Below are 20,170 nucleotides of genomic sequence, written 5' to 3'. Positions count from 1 at the left end.
ACTAATGTGAAGAGAAATTCAGGAATCAGCGTTTTTCATGCACTCTAGCTGGGCCAACTCCTATCCACTCATAATGCCCAGGGAGGGCCTGACATGCAGTGGGGCTGATCCACAGCTGAGCACTGGCAAAAGTATTCATTGCAACCTGAACATTTCATGAAATGAAGGTCCCTCAGAAATTCTCTTCTGAAAATGGGTATGTTTTATTTGCTACTAGTGGTTCACCTGTTTTAAAAGTTCAGGTTCTCCAATCAATCAGCAGAAACAGTACCATGTGATTTAGGTGACCCATCACACACCACAAACAGCCAACAATCGAAGTGATCAGTTCACAGAAGAGCCAGAGGATGACAATTATTCCTCCCAACTGTTCAGTGAGTGCTAGTGAATAACAAATCCATTCCCAGAAAATCAGGATGGCTCTCAGACCCCCAAAAGGAGCTGCATAGAAAAAAAAAAAAAAAGAGTTGATCTCTTCCAATGGGGCAGCAGATTAGAGGGTCCAGGGCTCTGATTGGTTATGGCAGCTCCCATAGTCCTCCATTTCCCTTGGAAAACCTGAGCGTGGGCTTGTCAAAGGTATCCCACCTGCAGCCAAATCAAAACCAGAATATAAGTATAAACCTGGTCACAATCTCGCTGAAGAGAGGCGGACAAGCCCCGCGAAGGATGCAGGCTGACCTTACCCAACTCACATGCAGCATTTCTCCAGCACAGTCTGCATCTCTTCTTTTGGGGGATGCATCAGTGATTTTGCTTAATTACTGCTGACATTTCATCCGTCACACAATGGCTTTTATGAAAGGACAGAACTAAATTAGCTCGCCTCCTTAAAGAGCAAGTGTAAACTCCATAAAGAAAGGCACAATAGAGAATGAATTAATCACAGACATAAATGTTTTTGCTCTAGACTTATTTGTACTATTAATGGCCTGCAGTAATATCAAGAGTCTGTGGATACAGGCAAACCCAGAGTAAAGTGAATGTGCTCTGCTGAGGAAAGATGCTGGCTTCTGGGGGCAGCCCACCAATGAAAGGCCCATCCGCTCAGGTGAGGTAGGGGCCACCAACCTGAGTTTCGGTGATGGTGGGGGAGAAAAATGAAAACCATGGCTGGGGGTATAGGTCACCAGGTCATAACAAGGGATCCAGAGGGACGCACCAAGTGAAGAACCTCAGATAACACCCACTGCAACTGCCAGCTCGAAAGGCTGAAGCCCCCTGTTTATCCACAGAACTAGGAGAGCAGAGACAGCAGTAGTGCACGCTTCCTTCATACCACTGCCCAGTATGGCTGAACCTCAACCTAGAAGGTCCATGGATAAGGCTGAGCTATGTAAAGGGGTCTGGGCCTTTACATCTCCGTTTGCAGAGGCTGGCTGCCTTTTTCAGGTCAGTGCAGACTGTTCCAGAAGAGCCACTCATATTATGCTGTGATGAGATCAATGGGCGTTAGTGACCTGTATCCTACTCCTTGCCTATCTGCATTTTTAAGTGCCTAAATACCTTTGAAAATCTGGTCCTACTGGATGATCAGTAGAATCTCTACCTCTTACCCATGTAAAGGTGAATCCATGTAAAGGTAGCTACTGGCACTGGTCAAATATTTACCTGTCCAGCTCTACATCTCATGGTCTTTTACACCAACATGTGGCATAGTAAGACACGTTAATATTACATGCAGTAATACTTGCACATGCCATTGTAAGCAGGGTCTGAATGAACTCTCCCCTGACAGCTAGCTGGGGTGGGAGAGAGACTTCAGGAGCAAATTGTATTTACATGAACATACCTACTCTGTGTAGGTATCTAGCAGACAGGAGCTGTGTAGCTCCAAGTGATCAGCTTTGGCTGTTGTTGGGTTACAAATCACTCTAGTATGGAATGCAGGGGTAGTGAAATGTTGTTATCAATGTTATCTTCATTGTATGACTAAAGGGGAGCAGAACTGTGCTGAGCTTGTCCCTTTTGAGGGCTCATCCTCAGCTGATAGGAACTCGCTAAGCCAGGGGCTTGAATGCCAGACCCCTGTGAAAGTAAGTGGGGACAGGTGTCCCAGCCAGGAGATGTGGCTTCTCCCTCAGGGTCCCTGATCTGGTTTAACCTGTTCCTCCCCACTGTTCGAAGATAGAGCTAAATAGGCTTCATTAGGAGCCTTTTGTTATGTTAAAGTGCTCGAATGAGAGCTGAAATCACTTGTGGGGGGGCAGTGTTTCTGCCCAGCCTGCAAAGAGCTGAGAATCACTAATAGACTGATGTGCAGAGGTCACAGCAGAGAGGCAGGTGGCAGCAGAAGGTGACTGACAGTCGGCTGGTGAACGAGCGGCTGGTGAGGCGGAGAGGAACCGCGGCTGGTGGGCTGGCTGGCGGAGAGGAACCGTGACTGGTGGGCTGGCCAGCGGCTGGCGGGATGGCCAGCCTGTGCAAGTGCTCAGAGGGCAGAGCAAGCAAGGTGCCTTCTTCCCAAAGTGGGAGGTGGACTCACACAGATGCACCTCTGAACCCTGGGTCCTCACTGACCAAGGACAACCACTGTGAGTGGGGTATGGTGAGGGAGCAGACAGGGACACAGAAAAGGAACTTTTGGTTGTAGAACTCAAGAACATGAGGTGGAAGGCACTGCCCCACGCACTCTGGGGTGGGTGTCCTGCTCACAGTTTTATTATAATGAATCCTGCTTGTGGCATTTTCCCTAATTAACGTCGGGTGACTTCCCTCCTTTCATTAAAAGTTTCTTTTCTACACTCAGACTCTGTGCTTGTAAGTGGGGAAGTATTGCCTCTCAGAGGCGCCCAGGGGTGGTGTGTAATTTTCCCAGGTTACTGGGTGGGGGCTTGAGCGCGTTCTGTGTTGTATTGTTAAAGAGGAACCCCTAGATATTGACCCCGGCCCCTGGTTGTTGCTGGCTCCACCGGGCAGAAGGGTTACACCAGGGGTAGGCAACCTATGGCACCCATGCCGAAGGCGGCACGCGAGCTGATTTTCAGTGGCACTCACACTGCCCAGGTCCTGGCCACCGGTCCGGGGGGCTCTGCATTTTAATTTAATTTTAAATGAAGCTTCTTAAACATTTTAAAAACCTTATTTACTTTACATACAGCCATAGTTTAGTTATATATTATAGACATATAGAAAGAGACCTTCTAAAAACGTTAACATGTATTACTGGCACGCAAAACCTTAAATTAGAGTGAATAAATGAAGACTCGGCACACCACTTCTGACCTCTGGGTTACACCATTGTTATGTAGACGCACGCAAGTAACACATGCACAATTACTGTCATGTAAAACATTTGCTAACAATTTGCATCACCGCCCAGCCTACCTTTCATTTACAGCTTGCTCCATGGCAAATAACTGATCTGACAAATTTTGCCTTTTCCAGCATGTGGATTGTCCACAAGTGGTTGATGGTGATGGTTGTCTTCATGCTGCAAAGCTCTATCAGATGTGTTTGGTGCAAGAGCCATGGTCTGTATCGTGTCCATGAGCATGTTCATTGTGAGCATTCCAAATCTCAGGTGGGTTGGTTAGTTTTGATTGGCTGCACAGGTCATAGGGGATTGTTTCTGTTCCCTGGTAGGAGGAGTGTAACTCTTAAACTCAAAAAGAACAGGAGTACTTGTGGCACGTTAGAGACTAACAAATGTATTTGAGCATAAGCTTTCGTGGGCTAAAACCCACTTCATCGGATGCATGCAGTGGAAAATACAGTAGGAAGATACATACATACATACATATATATATATATATATATATTACTAGCTAGCTCACCTTAACTGATCACTCTCGTTACAGTGTGTATGGTAACACCCATTGTTTTATGTTCTCTGTGTATATATATCTTCCTACTGTATTTTCCACTGCATGCATCCGATGAAGTGGGTTTTAGCCCACGAAAGCTTATGCTCAAATACATTTGTTAGTCTCTAAGGTGCCACAAGTACTCCTGTTCTTTTTGCGGATACAGACTAACATGGCTGCTACTCTGAAACCTGTCTTAAACTCAAGTTTCCAGCGAAAATATTCACATGTACTAGCTCCAGATTCACTTTCTATAAATATTCTCCAGAGCCATTTGAAATTCATGACTGTCCCAGGAACTCCTTCTCTGGGAGCTCATTCAAGAGAATATTCCAGGAAAGTAGACAATGGGGATGCAAACAAAGTTGAAGGAAATTCATATAACAATTCAGATGAATATTCATATTACACACATTGCAGTGTTCGTCCAGCTCTGCTTTTGTTACCTTGCAAACAAAGGTGAACTGTGCAGCCAGCAGAATTTCTATCCAATACAAAACACCCTTCTCTATCCATAGCAGTGAGCTGTGTGCCCAGGGTGGGACCCCCAACCAACAAGCCTTCTGTGGGTTGATGTGTGGCCAGCTTGTGATCAAAGATTTCTATATTGGGGTGAATTGAAAAAACTGATTTTAATTTTGACTTTTTTCTAATGTTGTATTTTATAGTATGTTATATATCCACTATCTGAAACACACAATTTAAAATAATTCTCAATGACCAGTAATTTCAAAATGAAAAATCAAAATGTTTTGTTTCAAAAATGCCCACCTGGGACGTTTAAAGTCAGAAATTCCGCCCTGCCCCCCAGTTTTCTTCCAAAATGAAATTCTGGCAAAACTGTCCTGATTTTGTGGAGTGTTTCAATTTGGAGGGAATGGTATATTCCAACAGAGTATGGTTCCATTGAAGTTCCTCTGACCAGCTCCAATAAATACCCAGGTAGGCAATATACAAATGTATCAATGGTTGCAGCTGTACCAGGTGAGCCAAATGACAGTCTTTTATACTGTTTACACCAGTAGTGGCTGGGGAGCAATCTCTGCCCATCTTATATGGGTCACATAAAAGTGATGTTGCCCCCTGTATTCAACCCTAAAGCTAAAAAGTGTCTCGTTTCCCCTTGCTGTTACTATGGGACAGGCCTGTACAGCTCAGCAGCATGCCCTCCTCAGCAGCCCTGTAATAATGCTGTGCTCCGTCCAAGAATCTCAAAGCACTTTACAACCGTTGAGGAGACACCACGGGTGTCTACACTAGAGCTGGAAGGTGTAAATTCCGGCTCAAGGAGACATAGCCGCTCTAGCTCCGATCAAGGTAGTTCTCTAAAAAAGTGTCGCCATGGTGGCATGAGAGGCTAGCTATTGGTAAGTGTATAGGTAAAGTCTTGGATGGGCCTGTACTTGGGGCAGCTGTCTCCTCCCAGCACTGTGGCCACATTGCTGTGTTTATCGCACTAGTTCAATTACTGCTAATATGGGTATGTCGCCTCGAGCTGGAATTTACCCCTTCTGGCTCTAGTGTAGACATACCCTGAGTGTCAACATGAAAGCTACTCAATTGAAAAAATAGTTAAAAGTAGTTTCAAATTCTGCCCATGACCCTGAGTCTGCTAGATAAGAGGTGGTTTCAAGGGACATTTTTCATAGCTTTTAAATGTGTTTTCTCTGTTGCTCATAGACTCATAGACTTTAAATAAATAAAAAATTATTGGAGATATCCCATCTCCTAGAACTGGAAGGGACCTTGAAAGGTCATTGAGTCCAGCCCCCTGCCTTCACTAAGAGAACCAATTTTGATTTTGCCCCAGATCCCTAAGTGGCCCTCTCAAGGACTGAGCTCACAACCCTGGGTTTAGCAGGCCAATGCTCAAACCACTGAGCTATCCCTCCCCTTAACTTTAAGGTCAGAAGGAGCCATTATGATCATCTAGTCTGACCTTCTGCACAATGCAGAACCAGTAGCAAAATGGTTGAAATAGAGCCCTATACAGGGGACACATGCAGCTGACTGTACACAAAGCTCTGTCAAATGCACACAGGAAAGACTACGGAAGAACAGAGAATGTTTCCCTATCATTGTTTTCAGGTGCAGGATTTGCAGGAGTCACCTGTACCAACGGGGGAAATGTCAAATGTCAGTGTGATTTTTAAGTTGACAATACCCCTTTAATTGATTCTCACAGCTTCCCTGTGACGTGGCCTCATTCGGATTATGAAGCTGAGGAAGCTAAGGCATAGACAGGTGAAGCGACTTGCGCAGCATCTCTAAGTCAGCCTGTGAGAGCTAGGACTATGAAGAGAACCCACAGCTCCTCCTGACTTTCCATGCTGTGCTCTCACTGCAAGGCAATTCTTCCTTCTCACTCCATTGGCCTCTAGGGTGGGGGGAGAGTTTACTGAGCAAATATGAATTCACTCCACACAACTGGCAGCCGGCTAAAGCCATTAAAATGGCTGATGGTGCCTAGGCCTGAGCGAGCCAGCCAATCTAGAATACAGAACATTTCCAGTCAAGGAGAACAATGTTCTGAAATCTGGCTATTCCTGTTGTTTGGTGGTATGACTCTGTACCTGAACACACGGTGATGCCGTTTTCTTTCTATTTTCATGGGTCTAGATTGTATCTGTCTTACTCCTACTGGTGGTCCATTCCTCACACACGCAATCCCACTGAAATGAATGGGGTCACTTCTGCCAGGACCTTCTGGCTAATGACAATTGGGATGATAGCATTTATGTTCTCCATGCACTGGTGCTGTCTTTTGATGTTCTTCTGCTGGTTGCCCTTCCTGTTCTATTCCATCATGCCCAGCGGAATAGAATATGTGCTGAAAAGGAGTTAGACTTTGTCTACATGGGGGGTTAATTTGCATTGAGTTTTTGCGCAGTAACTGGTCCTTCTTCTCCTATTAGAGTCCATAGGAGTTGAAGGAGCCCAGGCTCTTGCACGTTAGGCCACTATATACTTTTGAGGATCTGGAAGTGCTCAGCCCTCTATTCAACAGGATCAGCTCCTCAGCACAAGTGCAATCCTTCAGCAAACGATAGTGGCCAGTATTTATAGGGCCCTGAAGATGAGGTATCAGTAGGGCTGCTGCAGTCTTGACCCTTGAACTTGCATCCCTGCTTTGCTTTCCCCCGTTTTTATTTCATCCCATATGTCTCTGTTTCATGTGGGCCATGGTCTTACTCGCAATGTAGAAACTCCTCTCCAGTAAGGGCTCCAAGGAACTATGAACCCAGCCAGACTTATCCCTACCACACAGACAGAACCTGGAGTGTTGCTCTTTTGAGGTTTGAAAAAGTTTGGCTAGCTTAAAAATCTCTACATTTGCTGTTGCCAGCTCTTATGATTCTATCACGAGTCTTGCAATATTCGGTGTTGTTCCTAAAGCCCCTGCTCCAGGAGTCATGTGAGTTCATGAGACTCCAGCTTTCATTAAAGATCCCATGAGTATCTAGTAGCCCTTTTGGTTTCAAAGAAAAGCTTGAAAACGTGAATGCTAAAGGTTCGAAAACTAGAAGGTTAATAGAAAGAACCTAGCTTTATTATTTTTAAAATCTCATGATTTTAAAGCCAGTCTCATGATTTGGGGGCTGGGGCTGAGTCATGCTTTTTGAATGATTGGGGTTGTTAATTCTCCTTGCTGCTTCAGAATTCCCATTGGCACCATCAGTGGAAATGCAGAAATACCCCACGAAAGGCTGATTCCTGCTTATCTCCAGGCTGAGCGAAAACCAGGGCCAGAAATCTCATGGAAGAGCCTGTTCTGGTGAGATTCCCAGCAAAACTTGCGGCTCCAAAGGCCCTGATTCTACTCTCGCTTATACTGGTGTAAATCAGGAGTAACTGCATTAAAGTTCATGGAATTACACCGCTATGAAACTGATGGAAGTGACAGGAAAAGCAGGCTCAAGCAGCTCAGCCAAGTGCTGGGGAAATGTCTGGACTATTGGCCCTTGGGAAGTTCACCCATTGCAGCATCTCCACCTCTGCCCTGAGCTCAGCTTCCATTCCATAGTCAGGCTGTCAGGGCTATTTTGTCTGCTGGTCACTCAACTTGTCATTGGTTGAAAAGGGCCATAAAATGAGTGATCACCAGCCTGAATGGTGCGTTATATACTGCTGAGCCCAAGTGTGCTGGGAAGATAAGGGAGGCTGTCCCTGTGCACTCTGATGCCAGGCAGCAGAGCTCAGCACAGCCACAAGTTCTGAAAATAAACACACCAATGAGCAGAAACTGGGCACTTGGTGTTTCTCATAATGATCAAGTGGGAGTTTCCCTTTTGCTGCAGAGACTCACCCTGCTGAGAAAACGATCCCAGCAAGCGGATGGCTGGTTTTGTGGTTGGGTGAAAAGAAGCAATGACGCAGCAGAGACTCTGTGGGGTGTGATCCCTGCTTTTAGCGGAGTGGTTCCAGTCGTCTGTGGGGCAGAAGGAGCAAAGGGGAGACCGGGGGGGAGCACTCACATTGGGTGGAGTGAATCCTACCTCTTGGGAGAGTCTCTTTGTGCTCAGCTAAATAAATACTGCCTGGAGGGAGACAGAGACAATGCTTCTGGTGTTTGCCCTGCCAGTCCACCATGACCACTTCCTCTCCCAGCCTTCCAGCCATCTACACCTTCCCCAGTTCTTGTCCTGTCTTCCCTGGTCCCCATTGCATGCTGCCCTATGTCTTCCTTCCACCTCCCATGCTGCTGTGGCTTCTGCTCCTCTTTCTCTCGTTCATGCCGCTCCTGGCTCTCCTCCCTGGCGGCAGTTCCTTGCGCTGTCCCACTGTCCTCTGCCTTAGCAGTGGTGTCTGCTGGCTCCTCTCTGATCTCATTGGCAGCTGCTCTTCTTGGTGGCAATGCTTTGCCCCTCCACCTTCTTCTTTTGTAGGCAGCAACTGCTAGTGGACAGTCCTCGGCAGGCTCTGTCTCCTAGGAGGCCTTTGTACCATGCTTCCCACATGTCTCATCTGACCTGCCAAGCGCTGTTTGCACCACTGACGCCCTCGGGTGTGATCTGAAGGAGCACTGATCAAGGTTGTTAGACTGGAGAAGGAGCCACCAGCCCTGACTGGTCTTCGTACTTTGCATAAGAGCATTTTCACAGGTGGCTTGGCCAGTGTCCTTCATAGCAATTGCTACATGGCTTTCTGTTCTGAATACCAGTTAATAAAACAGTCCAACAGGAGGCACTCAGATGTGTCAAGTCTGCTTCCCTTTGTGTTCACCCTAAGGCAGTTTTTGAAGCACCTCCCTCTTATTCATTATTCTTACAATCCCCCCCAGCAGAGCTTCGGGGGTGCAAAGTGTCAACTATGGTTTCATGCAAAGAAACTCTGTAGAACTGTAGGGTGGGCTTTTCAACACCACCTGCGTGAGTTCGGAGGACCAGTCAGTGATCCTTGACTTTCAGTGGCTACATTCATCTACACTGCAGCTGGGGGGAGAATTTCTGGCTGGGACAGACATGCCCATGCTAGCCACACAAGTGCAACCCTGCCCGACCACCTGGGTATGTACTCAGGCAGCTAGCTGTGGTTACACTGTCATTTTTAGCACGCTAGCTTCATCACAGCTAGTGCAGCTACATCTACCCGAGCCCGAAATGACATCCCCGACTGCAGTGCAGACATACCCAAGGGGAGTTGTGCTCCTAACTCAGGTGTTGTTGAAAATCCTACCCATTAAGACCGACTAACGGTTCATATCACCTAAGAGTGAGCAGCTTTCACTTTTTGCCCCTACGAGTCATACTAGCTTGATAGGAGGAGCTGTGCTGAGCCTGAGGGCTAGATGGAAGGAGCTGGTGGAAGCAGCAGTTCTCCCTAATGTAGCAGTTGGAAAACTTCAGCTGACCTAGAATTTGATTGTATGATGTTTGGGAGAATGTGCATGTGCCATGGAACCGCCATCCTGGCTGGAGCCATTGTAGTATAAATGCCACCTAATACAAATAATAATAACTGAACAGTTCAGTAGGGCAAGATGGCAATAAACTCTTTGATCACCTGGGTGCTGGTGCTTGGACTCCGCTGCCAGAATGTTACCTTGAGCCAAGTGACTGCGCCCTCCATCTTCTGCCTATTAGCAGTGGCTTCCAAGGTCCATGGTAGTGCGTAGAGTGACTGTGTCTTTAGTACAGTCAACAATGTCTTTGAACAATCAGACCTCATAAGGCCTGTCTGAAGCCTGCATTAATGGAGGAGCTTGTTTCCATCCAGACCAGGCTATAGACTGTAACTTTATTTGTGTTGCCAATTTACATTCTTGGCTGCAGTTCCACAGCAGCAGGGATTTTGCAGGGGATCATCAAACTGGCAGTTATTACAATCAAAATGGTCATTTTAAAATTATTTTTTAATTTATCCCCTTCCCTGTGCAACAACTACGCTCAGACAGGAGTTGAACTGCTTTTATTGCATTGCTCTGGAGTACATGCCTGCTTCCCTTCCAGCAGCAACGGAAAAGCTCATGTGAACTGGTAAAAAAACACAAATACAACTATTAGACCCTACTCACAGCCCTAGAACTACTGAATGTGGCACTGGTTCTGGGGGCCTTACAGGGAACAGGGAATGTACCTCTGCTCCCGGGCAGCAGACCCAAGAAACGCACCCTAACTCCCTCCGAGATCCCACACTCCAAGCCCTTGCCCCAGCCCTGAGCACCCTCCCGCACCCTTAACCCCTCATTTCTGGCCCCACCCTGGAGCCTAGGGGAAGCCCCAACCCTCCTCCCTCTCTCCCCATCCCCCGCAGGACTCTGTGTGGCCTGCAACTGATTTTTTCTGTGGGTCAATGGCCCCTGATAGAAAAAAGGTTCCCCACCCCTGATCTAGTCTGACCTGTGCACATTGCAGGCTACTGAACCTCACTCACCCACTCCTGCAATAGACCCCTAACCTCTGGCTGAGTTACTGAAGTCCTCAAATCATGGTTAAAAGATTTCAAGTAATGGAGAATCCAACCTCCCTCAAACCTCATCCAGATCTAACCATCCCCTTAGCCCATCTCTGTTTATTAGAGGAATCTGCTGCAGATAATACCATCTCAAATTAGATCCTAATCTCAATCCATACCCTGAGATACATGGACAAAATTCACCCGTGCAGAAAGACTGAAGTTTCACTGGGGATTACATGGTACCTAAACCTTGTTCTGGTCATCTCCCCAGGGAGAATTTCACCCAGGTTGGTAGCACGATAGTCAGAATCATCAGCCCACAATGTATGAAGAAAGTGAGTAGAGGCAGGGAACAAAATCACATCAGACAAGCGACGTGACTGCCAACCGCATGTTCATAGAAACACTTCCTCATGTTGCCCTGTGCATAGAGATACACTCATCAGAAAAATGTTTCATAAAAAGAGGAGGTGTCACGAAGAGCATCCTCAGACCATGAATCGGGGGAACCAGACCTTATCAACAGCTCTGAATTCCAGGTGATGTGACTACCTTCCCTTACTCCTGCCACAGGGTCGTCTTCCAAGTCCAGCCCTCAGGAAGCTGCTGCCTATTTAGAATTTGATGGTGTCACCGTAAATAACAGGGGCATGTCTAATTCCCTGCTGAGCAACTGTGCGCCAAATTCTATCTCCCTAGAAATGCTCTCTATCACTGCAGTACCTCAGCACCTCGCAAATTTGGAGGAATTCATCCTCAGAACACTTCTGCAGGATAGGGGAGTATCATTACCCCCTTTTCATAGATAGGGCACAGAGAGATCATGTGATTTGTCCAAGGTCTGTGGCACAGCCAGGAATTGACCCTGGATTTTCTGAGTCCCAATCCAGTGCCTTATTCCCAAGGCACTGTCCTGTCTTGACAGCATTCATCTTCACTGGGGGTAAATGAAAGCAGAATGTGGCTCTTTGAGTTTTGCTGGATGAAATGAACAAACAATTCCCCTATTTGCCACCACACAAAGGAAATCAAACCAGCCCGACCCCAGTCTCTGTTCTGGTTTTGTAAACCTGATGTTTGCACAGTCCTGGTTTCTGCCTCTTGAGCTGTGCTGCACGTGAATGATCTGGAAGCACAAGGACCCTTCTGCCCACATAATGTTGTCTTGCGTTATGAACAAAATGTGCTCCCTTTCATCCACGGAGGAAAATGAAATGATTAATCTTTGACATCATTCTAATGTCTTTGCTCAATTACCAACTCCATTGGAGCTACCTGCCATAGGGCTGGGAACAGAAAATACCTTTGCTGCAGAGCGGGGATGGACAGGGATGTGCCTTCACCTACAGGATTTGTTCCAACCTTGAGGAGAGGGAGGAAAACGCTGCTGCAAAGGGCAGGGGACCCCATGATCCTTTCTGGATGTTCGAGATGGAGTCGTCATGCTCTGGGGCTCTTTTGTGCCTTCTTTGGGGGTTTTGTTCTTCGGAGCTGTGTCTAGCCCTCACAAATATCCAACAGGTCCTTTGACAAACACCACCAGGTATCAAAGGCCTCTCTGAAGCCTACACTGAGCGAGACTGGGAAGGAGGGGCCTGCTTCTCTGAAAGCCTGTCTGAAGCCTGTATGAAGAGAGGGCAAGAAGGAGGGGTCTGCTTCCCCCACTCACAAAACCCAAATGAGTGGAGCTGTAGCAGAGGGTCCCCACCACCCCAAGCTGCCAGATCTGGCCCCAAAGATTTAAATTTCATCGGCTCATTTGGAAGCATCTTGGATCATCTGTGTCAGTCCCTTCCCGCCATCAGACAGGAGGATTCCCTGCTACAGGCTCCACAGACACTGAAAAAGAACCACTTCGCTTCTCGCTCTGCCAGCAGCTCGCATGGCTGATATGCTGGGCCCAGAGAACTGATGCTACTTCTCATGAGGAGCTTAGCCTGAGGTGGGATCGGTGCTTCTTCGAGAGACGACTGCGCTTATCTGAATAACGCAAATTAGAACGGAGGAGACCTACTAGGTCCCATGCAGCCTGTCAGCCTGAGACCAGTGCAGGATTGTTCCCTGTAGCCCGTGGTTCCCAAACTGGGGTTCGTGAATCCCTGGGGGTTTGCAAAATGTTACAGGGGATTCTCAGGAAAAAATGGCAGACAGGGCTGTCCCTAGGGACCCCAGGCAGCACGGGGCCAGCAGCCCGGAGCCCCTGGACTTCCCAGAGCTAAGCAGATCAAAGCAAGCATATCTATCAAACTTCAAGACTCCTTATAAGGAATGGAAAGGGAGGTGGATATTTTTTGCTGTTTTTAAAATTAAATAGGCAACTAGTCTTGTTTTTAAAATTATGATGAAAAACAAGTTTAAGCTTTGTTGTAACGTGCGTTGTTTGCCTGGACTGCTCAAGACCTGAATGCTTGTGTAGGAGGAACTCTTTGAGTTGGCTTCTTAAATACCTTCCTGCTCTTTCACATCTGATACTCCTTGATGAAACGTAGGAGCCTTGTCTTATAACAGGCTTATTCAAAGTGATACAAGCTATGAAAGTGAGATCTTGGAAGAATGTTGCCGTTTTCATAATGTAATAAAAATACTGTAATGATAAAACATAATTAATAATAAATAGTGTGTAATAAGCAAGTCATAAAAACAAATTTTATATGTGCAAGATCACTGCTTTTATAATTTATACTCAGGTAAAGGAGAAAATCCCTGGAAATATTCGTTTTTAGGAGGGGGTTCGTGAGACTTGACATTTTAGTGAAAGGGGTTCACAGGCTGTTAAAGTTTGGGAACCACTGCTGTAGGCCATTTCTGACTGCTTTGGCCAGTCCACTTTTAAACGCCCCAAGCCATGGGGCTTATGCCACCACTGGTTTATCGCCCATGGCAAATTCTATTTACCCCGGGGATTCAGTGCAGAGAAATATTTTGCTAGCTCTTCCAGGGCTATGAGCTGGAGACTTCTTTATAACATTGATGCTCCTGTAACACCCTGTGTCTGGCCATAGGGGATGAGTCACATCAGCTAGTTTCTGTCCCCACGCTCCTGTCGTGATTTTGTATTCATTTCTAAAGGCTTCCAGCAGGTGCAGCCTTCCCCCCCTCTGTGATGAAGAGACAGCCTCTGGAACCCCAGCCCTCTAGAAATGCTGACCCAGCACAGCCGATGGCAGGGACAGGCTCCCAAGTGCTTTCGGCAGGGATGGAACACCTCTAATTCTATGTCTGAGGGAGTTCCAGACGCTGCCTCCCCGTTATCTGTTCACTCACAGGCCGATCCTACATGGTGCAGTGTACCCTCAATGTCTGCTAAAGCCAGCTGGAGTTGAGAGCACTCAGCGCCATGCAAGGGCTGGAGAACTCTGGGTGCTTATCTTCGTTCCCTGGGAGCGTTTGCTTCTGCAAATGAAACAAACACACTCATCTGACTCATACCAAGAGCTAACCTATTAAACTGAAACCACAGGCAGAAATATTACGTGCAGCTGTACATTTAGCAGGCACTTCAGAGTTAACAAAGACTAAAAAGGTGAACTTCCAAAGGTTGGGTTCTAAGCTGTCTGACCCTGAGGCTGTCCTGCCTGCACACACATGGGAATCTCTTGGAGTTGGAGAGTTTGCAAACAACTTTGAGTGTATTCTCGGGTGCCCCAGGTTTGTTTGGCTAATTTAAAAACAATGAGTAGATTCCTAGTCCTAATGGGGCAGCTGAGGCTTTGCACTGAACTCCTCGTGTGGTACATGGCTGTGAGATAGCATGCGGTCGGTAGCATGCCTGGGAGAACCTTTAAAAATAATCCTACATTCCCTTGGACAGGGCTGGCTCCAGGCACCAGCTTCTCAAGCAGGTGCTTGGGGCGGCCGCTCCGGAAAGGGGCGGCAGGTCCAGGTATTCGGCGGCAATTCGGCGGACGGTCCCTCACTCCGCCTGGGAGTGAAGGACCTCCCGCTGAATTGCCGCCGCAGATCGCGATCGCAGCTTTTTTGTTTGTTTGTTTGTTTTTGTTTTGTTTTGGCTGCTTGGGGCGGCCAAAACCCTGGAGCCGGCCCTGCCCTTGGATGCTGTAAACAAACCCTAGATCAATCAGTGGTGGGCAGAAGTATTAGCCAAGCTGCTCTCAATGCAAAGAAGGGGAATGTCAGGGAGTGGACATGCTGGGGCGGAAGCTTGACCAGAGCAGCAGACCCTCTGGACTGCTGAAGGCAGCATACCTTAGAGCAGCCCTTATGTTTCCCTAAATTACTCTGGGAACCATTTTAGCCCTGGCCAACCCAGAATCAGTGGAGTAGAATCATGAGCAGAAACTTGGCAACACAGTTGGAGATGTGGACCCACATGTTTTCTTAACTATAGGGAAACTGCACTTTGAGTGAGGGACAAGCGACACACTCCCCCACACCCTGGAGCTCAGCAGGCACAAGTTCTCCCTCTCTGTTCTTTCCCTGTCTCCCCCAAGCAGCACGTCGGCTCAGTAATGTGGAAGTCTTTGTGAAATTGCAGATCCCAGAATTTTTGAGTGGGTTTGAAATTAGACCAAACAAGTTCCTCTTGCATCTGCCAACTTTCTAGCAGTAGATAAACTATGGCAGTGGCCACCACTGGACCCGGCTGGGTTTTCAAAATCCACCCCTTGGAGGATAACAGCCTTGGCTGCAGGTGCAGGGGAAACCACTATTGATTTCTATTTCACTCCCCCACCGTCATGGCATACCAGACTGGGAGGAGCCCTGGACAAGTCTGCTGCTCTCACTCATGCATGCAAACAGCAAGTGGAACTCCACACACAAGATTCCCAATCAGGAGCAGGAGATAGAGACCACAGTCACCTTGTCTTTGCTCTCTTTGCCTAGAGATGGGGGCCTTTTCCCACACCAAGCAAGAGGGGCTTCAGCCTGCTGTATGGGGCAGAGGTGCTCCATGGGGCAGCCAGCCTTTCTTGCAGTATTTTGTGTGGTGCTTTCCATCCTGGCTGGGTTAGGAAATGCAGTGGCAGGGCAAAATTAAAAACCAATATAAAAAAAGTTAATTAAAAAATGATCACACCATTTTTGAAGCTCACCATAGATCCTGGTTCATTTCACACTTTGTGCAAACGACAACTGGATCTCTTTCTAAAAGAGATGCGCTAGCTCAAGCAGACATTATGTTATGCAGGAGATCGGGCTAGATCGGGGGTGGCCAACCTGAGCCTGAGAAGGAGCCAGAATTGACCAATGTACATTGCCAAAGAGCCACAGTAACATGTCAGCAGCCCCCATCAGCTCCCCCCCCCGCCCCGCTCCCAACACCTCCCGCCCACCGGCAGCCCCGCCGATCAGTGCCTCCCCGTCCCTCCCCACCTCCCGATCAGCTGTCTCCTGGCGTGCAGGAGGCTCGGAGGGCAGAGCCGGCTCTAGCATTTCTGCTGTCCCAAGCAAAAAAAAAAAAAAAAGCCGTGGCAGGTCCTTTGCTCCTAGAGAGAGTGAGGGACCTGCCGCCCCCGAATTGCCGCAGGTGGCGCCCCTCTCCCTTAGCCGCCCCAAGCACCTGCTTGTTAAGCTGGTGCCTGGAGCCGGCCCTGTCGGAGGGGGAGGGGGAAGAATGAGGGAACAGCAGGCTCAGGGGAGGGGGCGGGAAGGGGTGGAGTGGGGGCAGGGCCTGTGGCAGAGCCAGGGGTTGAGCAGTGAGCACCCCCCGGCACATTGGAAAGTTGGCGCCTGTAGCTCCAGCCCCGGAGTCGGTGCCTATACAAGGAACCGCATATTAACTTCTGAAGAGCCGCATGTGGCTCCGTTGCCACAGGTTGGCCACCCCTGGGCTAGATGATCCTAATGATCCCCACTGGCCTTAAAACCTATGAATCTATGAAACTCAGGTGGGTTTGCATTTTCCTTGAATGAGTTCACCCACCCTACAAGTGACCAGGGCTCCAGGAGCAGATCAGTGCAAACAGCAATTGCTTACACTTTTCTTCTTTACTATGCACCCAACAGTAGGGTTACCATATGTCCGGTTTTTTCCGGACATGTCCGGCTTTTTGGTAATCAAACCCCCGTCCGGGGGGAATTGCCAAAAAGCCGAACATGTCCGGGAAAATGCCGGCCGGGCACTTCCCTTCCCGCGGCTGCTCTGCTCCTCCCCTGACTCTTCGGCTCTGTTTAAGAGCCGAGCTGCCCGAGCACTATGGGCTTCAGGCAGCCCCCATGCCTCCGGACCCTGCACCCCCGGCCGGGCACTTCCCCTCCTGGGCTCCGGCGGCGCAGGGTCCGGAGGCATGGGGGCTGCCTGAAACCGGTAGCGCTCGGGCAGCTCGGCTCTTAAACAGAGCCGAAGAGTCAGGGGAGGAGCAGAGCCTCCGGCCGCGGCGGCTCTGCTCCTCCCCTGACTCTTCGGCTCTGTTTAAGAGCCAAGCGCTACGGGCTTCGGGCAGCCCCCATGCCTCCGGACCCTGCGCCGCTGGAGCCCGGGAGGCGAAGTGCCCGGCCGGGGGCGCAGGGTCCGGAGGCATGGGGGCTGCCCGAAGCCCGAGCGCTACCAGCTTCATGGTTTGCCGAGCAGGCTCCAGATCCTGCGCCCCCAGCTAGGCGCTTCCCCTCCCGGGCTCCAGCTGTGCTGGGGAAGCGCCGGCTGGGGACGCAGGGTCTGGGGGCTGCCTGGCAAACCGTGAAGCCGGTAGTGCTCGGGCAGCCCTTTTCGCGTGGCTGGGAGTGGGAGGGAGGAGGGGGTGGGGTTGGGGCGGGGAAGAGGTGGGGTTGGGGCGGGGCTGGCGGGTGGGAAATGGGCGGGGCCAGGGCCCCGTGGAGGGTCCTCTTTTTTTATTTGTTAAATATGGTAACCCTACCGAAAAGGACAAAATTCTGTCCTGCCATACATTTCCACTGAGTTGCACCTGTGGATGCCAGGACTGAATGTTGCTCTGCTAATCTGTATATGTTTCCTTCTTGCAACTTTCTGTCTCTATTGCACAAGTTCCCTGTTTCAAAGTGTGAATGTGACGGCTGGTGTAGCACTGAATTTTTATTCTTTGAGCAGCAGCATGTTTTGCTTATGGCACAGAATGAGTAAAACAGAGTCACTGGAAATTTTAAAAGCCCTTTGTTCTCCTTTTGATGGAAACAGAGACAAAATTCACTCCTGTCTCTTGATGGGTAAAGCTCTCCATGGAGATCCCCTGAATACTACCATCACCCCTGAGAAGGGAGAGGGTCATTGCGCTAGTCTCCCATAGGTAGACTCCTTTTGGGCTCCAAGAGAAGGCCAGCAGAGTTATTGGGATTGAGCTTAATAACTGCTCAAAGAAACAAGCTGTTTTGCTCCCTGGGGCTGAGCCTGATCTCATTCACACTGGTGTCAATCAGGAGTCGCTCAGTTGAGAGCAGAATCAGTCCATCTAAGTGCAGATCTCTCTCACTGCACTGATCAATGTTGTCTCACAGAGAGGAAGGGCAGTTCAGTTGTTACAATGTTAGCCTGGGACTTCAGAAATGCAGGGTTGATTCCCTGATCTGACACAGGTTTCCTGTGTGACATTGAGTAAGTTACTAGTCTCCTGCTGCCCCATCTGTAAAATGTGGACACTTGTATTTTCCTACCTACAGGGGTGATAAGGCTAAATACATTGAAGATTGTAGACATTAGGTAGATACAAACTCAGGGCAAGTTGCCCACCTGGGTCTCAGTGATTCACATTTTAAAGCGATCAGCCTCGCTGGAGGTTTGGAATGGAGTTTGGCGAACACGGCACTTTCTGGGAGGTAGTGGGCCTATTTTCTATAATGAATATAAATATTTGTTGGATGAATAATGTTTTCCCAGAGGTATGCACCTAATGGATCTCAAGAAGTCCTGAGCTCTCTGCCGATGTCTCACAAAGAAGCTTGACTGTTCAACAATTGGAGGAACAAGGCTAGAGGATTAATAAAGGCATACTTCCAATGTACAAAAATTAATGAATTTGTACGGTATCCTGGCTACAAGATGCATTAATTTAGACAGGCAGCACTCAAAGCCTTAAGAGCAGGCACTGCAGAAGATGGACAGAATGAAAGCAAGAGAGAGTAAACGGGAGATTTCTGAGTGCAGGTGACATTTGTGCAAATACTTTATTTCAGTCAGCTTAAGGGAAATACAAAGCTGGGGTCACTCGTAGGAAAGGAAACGAAATTGAAAAACAACGAATGTTCTGACTGCAATTAAACTGAAGCTGAGAAGCCACTGTCCTCTCCAGAGAGGCCCTAAACATTGCTATTTCAAGGCTTTGCTTTTCCTTTGCCTTTGGTATTTTTTTTCAAATATCATCCCATTACGACTGGCGTGTGAATTAGAGAAGCTGCTCCAGGAAATCCCTGAGCCAGTGACATGATGGCAGTTCTGCTGACACAAAACAAGGAATTTATGTTTTAATATTTACATTGCAGTAGTGCCCAAAGACCCTGATCCAGATCAGGGACCTACTTTGCTAGTGCTTTGCATGCGTACAGTGCAACACAGCCCCTGCCCCAAAGAGTTTAAAAATCTAAAGAGAGGAGACAAACAAACAGAAAGAGACGCACACAAATGTCAATGGTACATTTGAGAAGGTTTCACTGGGAGGCATAACACAGAACAAAAAGTGATCAAACTTTTTACATATATACAGCACCTTTCACGTGAGTACCTCAAAGCACTTTGGGGGCATTAATTAATTGCCTCAAACTACGTCTGGGGGTAGGTGAGTCGTATACACCCATTTGATAGATCAATAAACAGGCTGTTGTTACTATGGTGATGGGAGCCTTAGAAAAAGATGGAGAGAGGCAGAGCCTGAATTAGAGTAGTATCAGAGGGGTAGCCGTGTTAGTCTGAATCTGTAAAAAGCAACAGAGGGTCCTGTGGCACCTTTGAGACTAACAGAAGTATTGGGAGCATAAGCTTTCGTGGGTAAGAACCTCACTTCTTCAGATGCAAGTAATGGAAATCTCCAGAGGCAGGTATAAATCGGTATGGAGATAACGAGGTTAGTTCAATCAGGGAGGGTGGACACAAGTCAGATATCAGGAATGGCAATATCCAAAAATCTGTAGGAGAACACTTCAACCTCCCTGGCCACACAATAGCAGATGTAAAGGTAGCCATCGTACAGCAAAAAAACTTCAGGACCAGACTCCAAAGAGAAACTGCTGAGCTCCAGTTCATTTGCAAATTTGACATCATCAGATCAGGATTAAACAAAGACTGTGAATGGCTATCCAACTACAGAAGCAGTTTCTCCTCCCTTGGTGTTCACACCTCAACTGCTAGCAGAGCACCTCACCCTCCCTGATTGAACTAACCTCGTTATCTCCATACTGATTTATACCTGCCTCTGGAGATTTCCATTACTTGCATCTGATGAAGTGAGGTTCTTACCCACGAAAGCTTATGCTCCCAATACTTATGTTAGTCTTAAAGGTGCCACAGGACCCTCTGTTGAATTAGAGTAGTTCATTACGGCACAGAGAAGGTAGCCCAGCAT

This window comes from Malaclemys terrapin, chromosome 12, assembly GCF_027887155.1.
Source record: "Malaclemys terrapin pileata isolate rMalTer1 chromosome 12, rMalTer1.hap1, whole genome shotgun sequence".
In the NCBI taxonomy this organism is placed as follows: domain Eukaryota; kingdom Metazoa; phylum Chordata; order Testudines; family Emydidae; genus Malaclemys; species Malaclemys terrapin.
Note: the sequence above shows the minus strand (reverse complement) of the source record.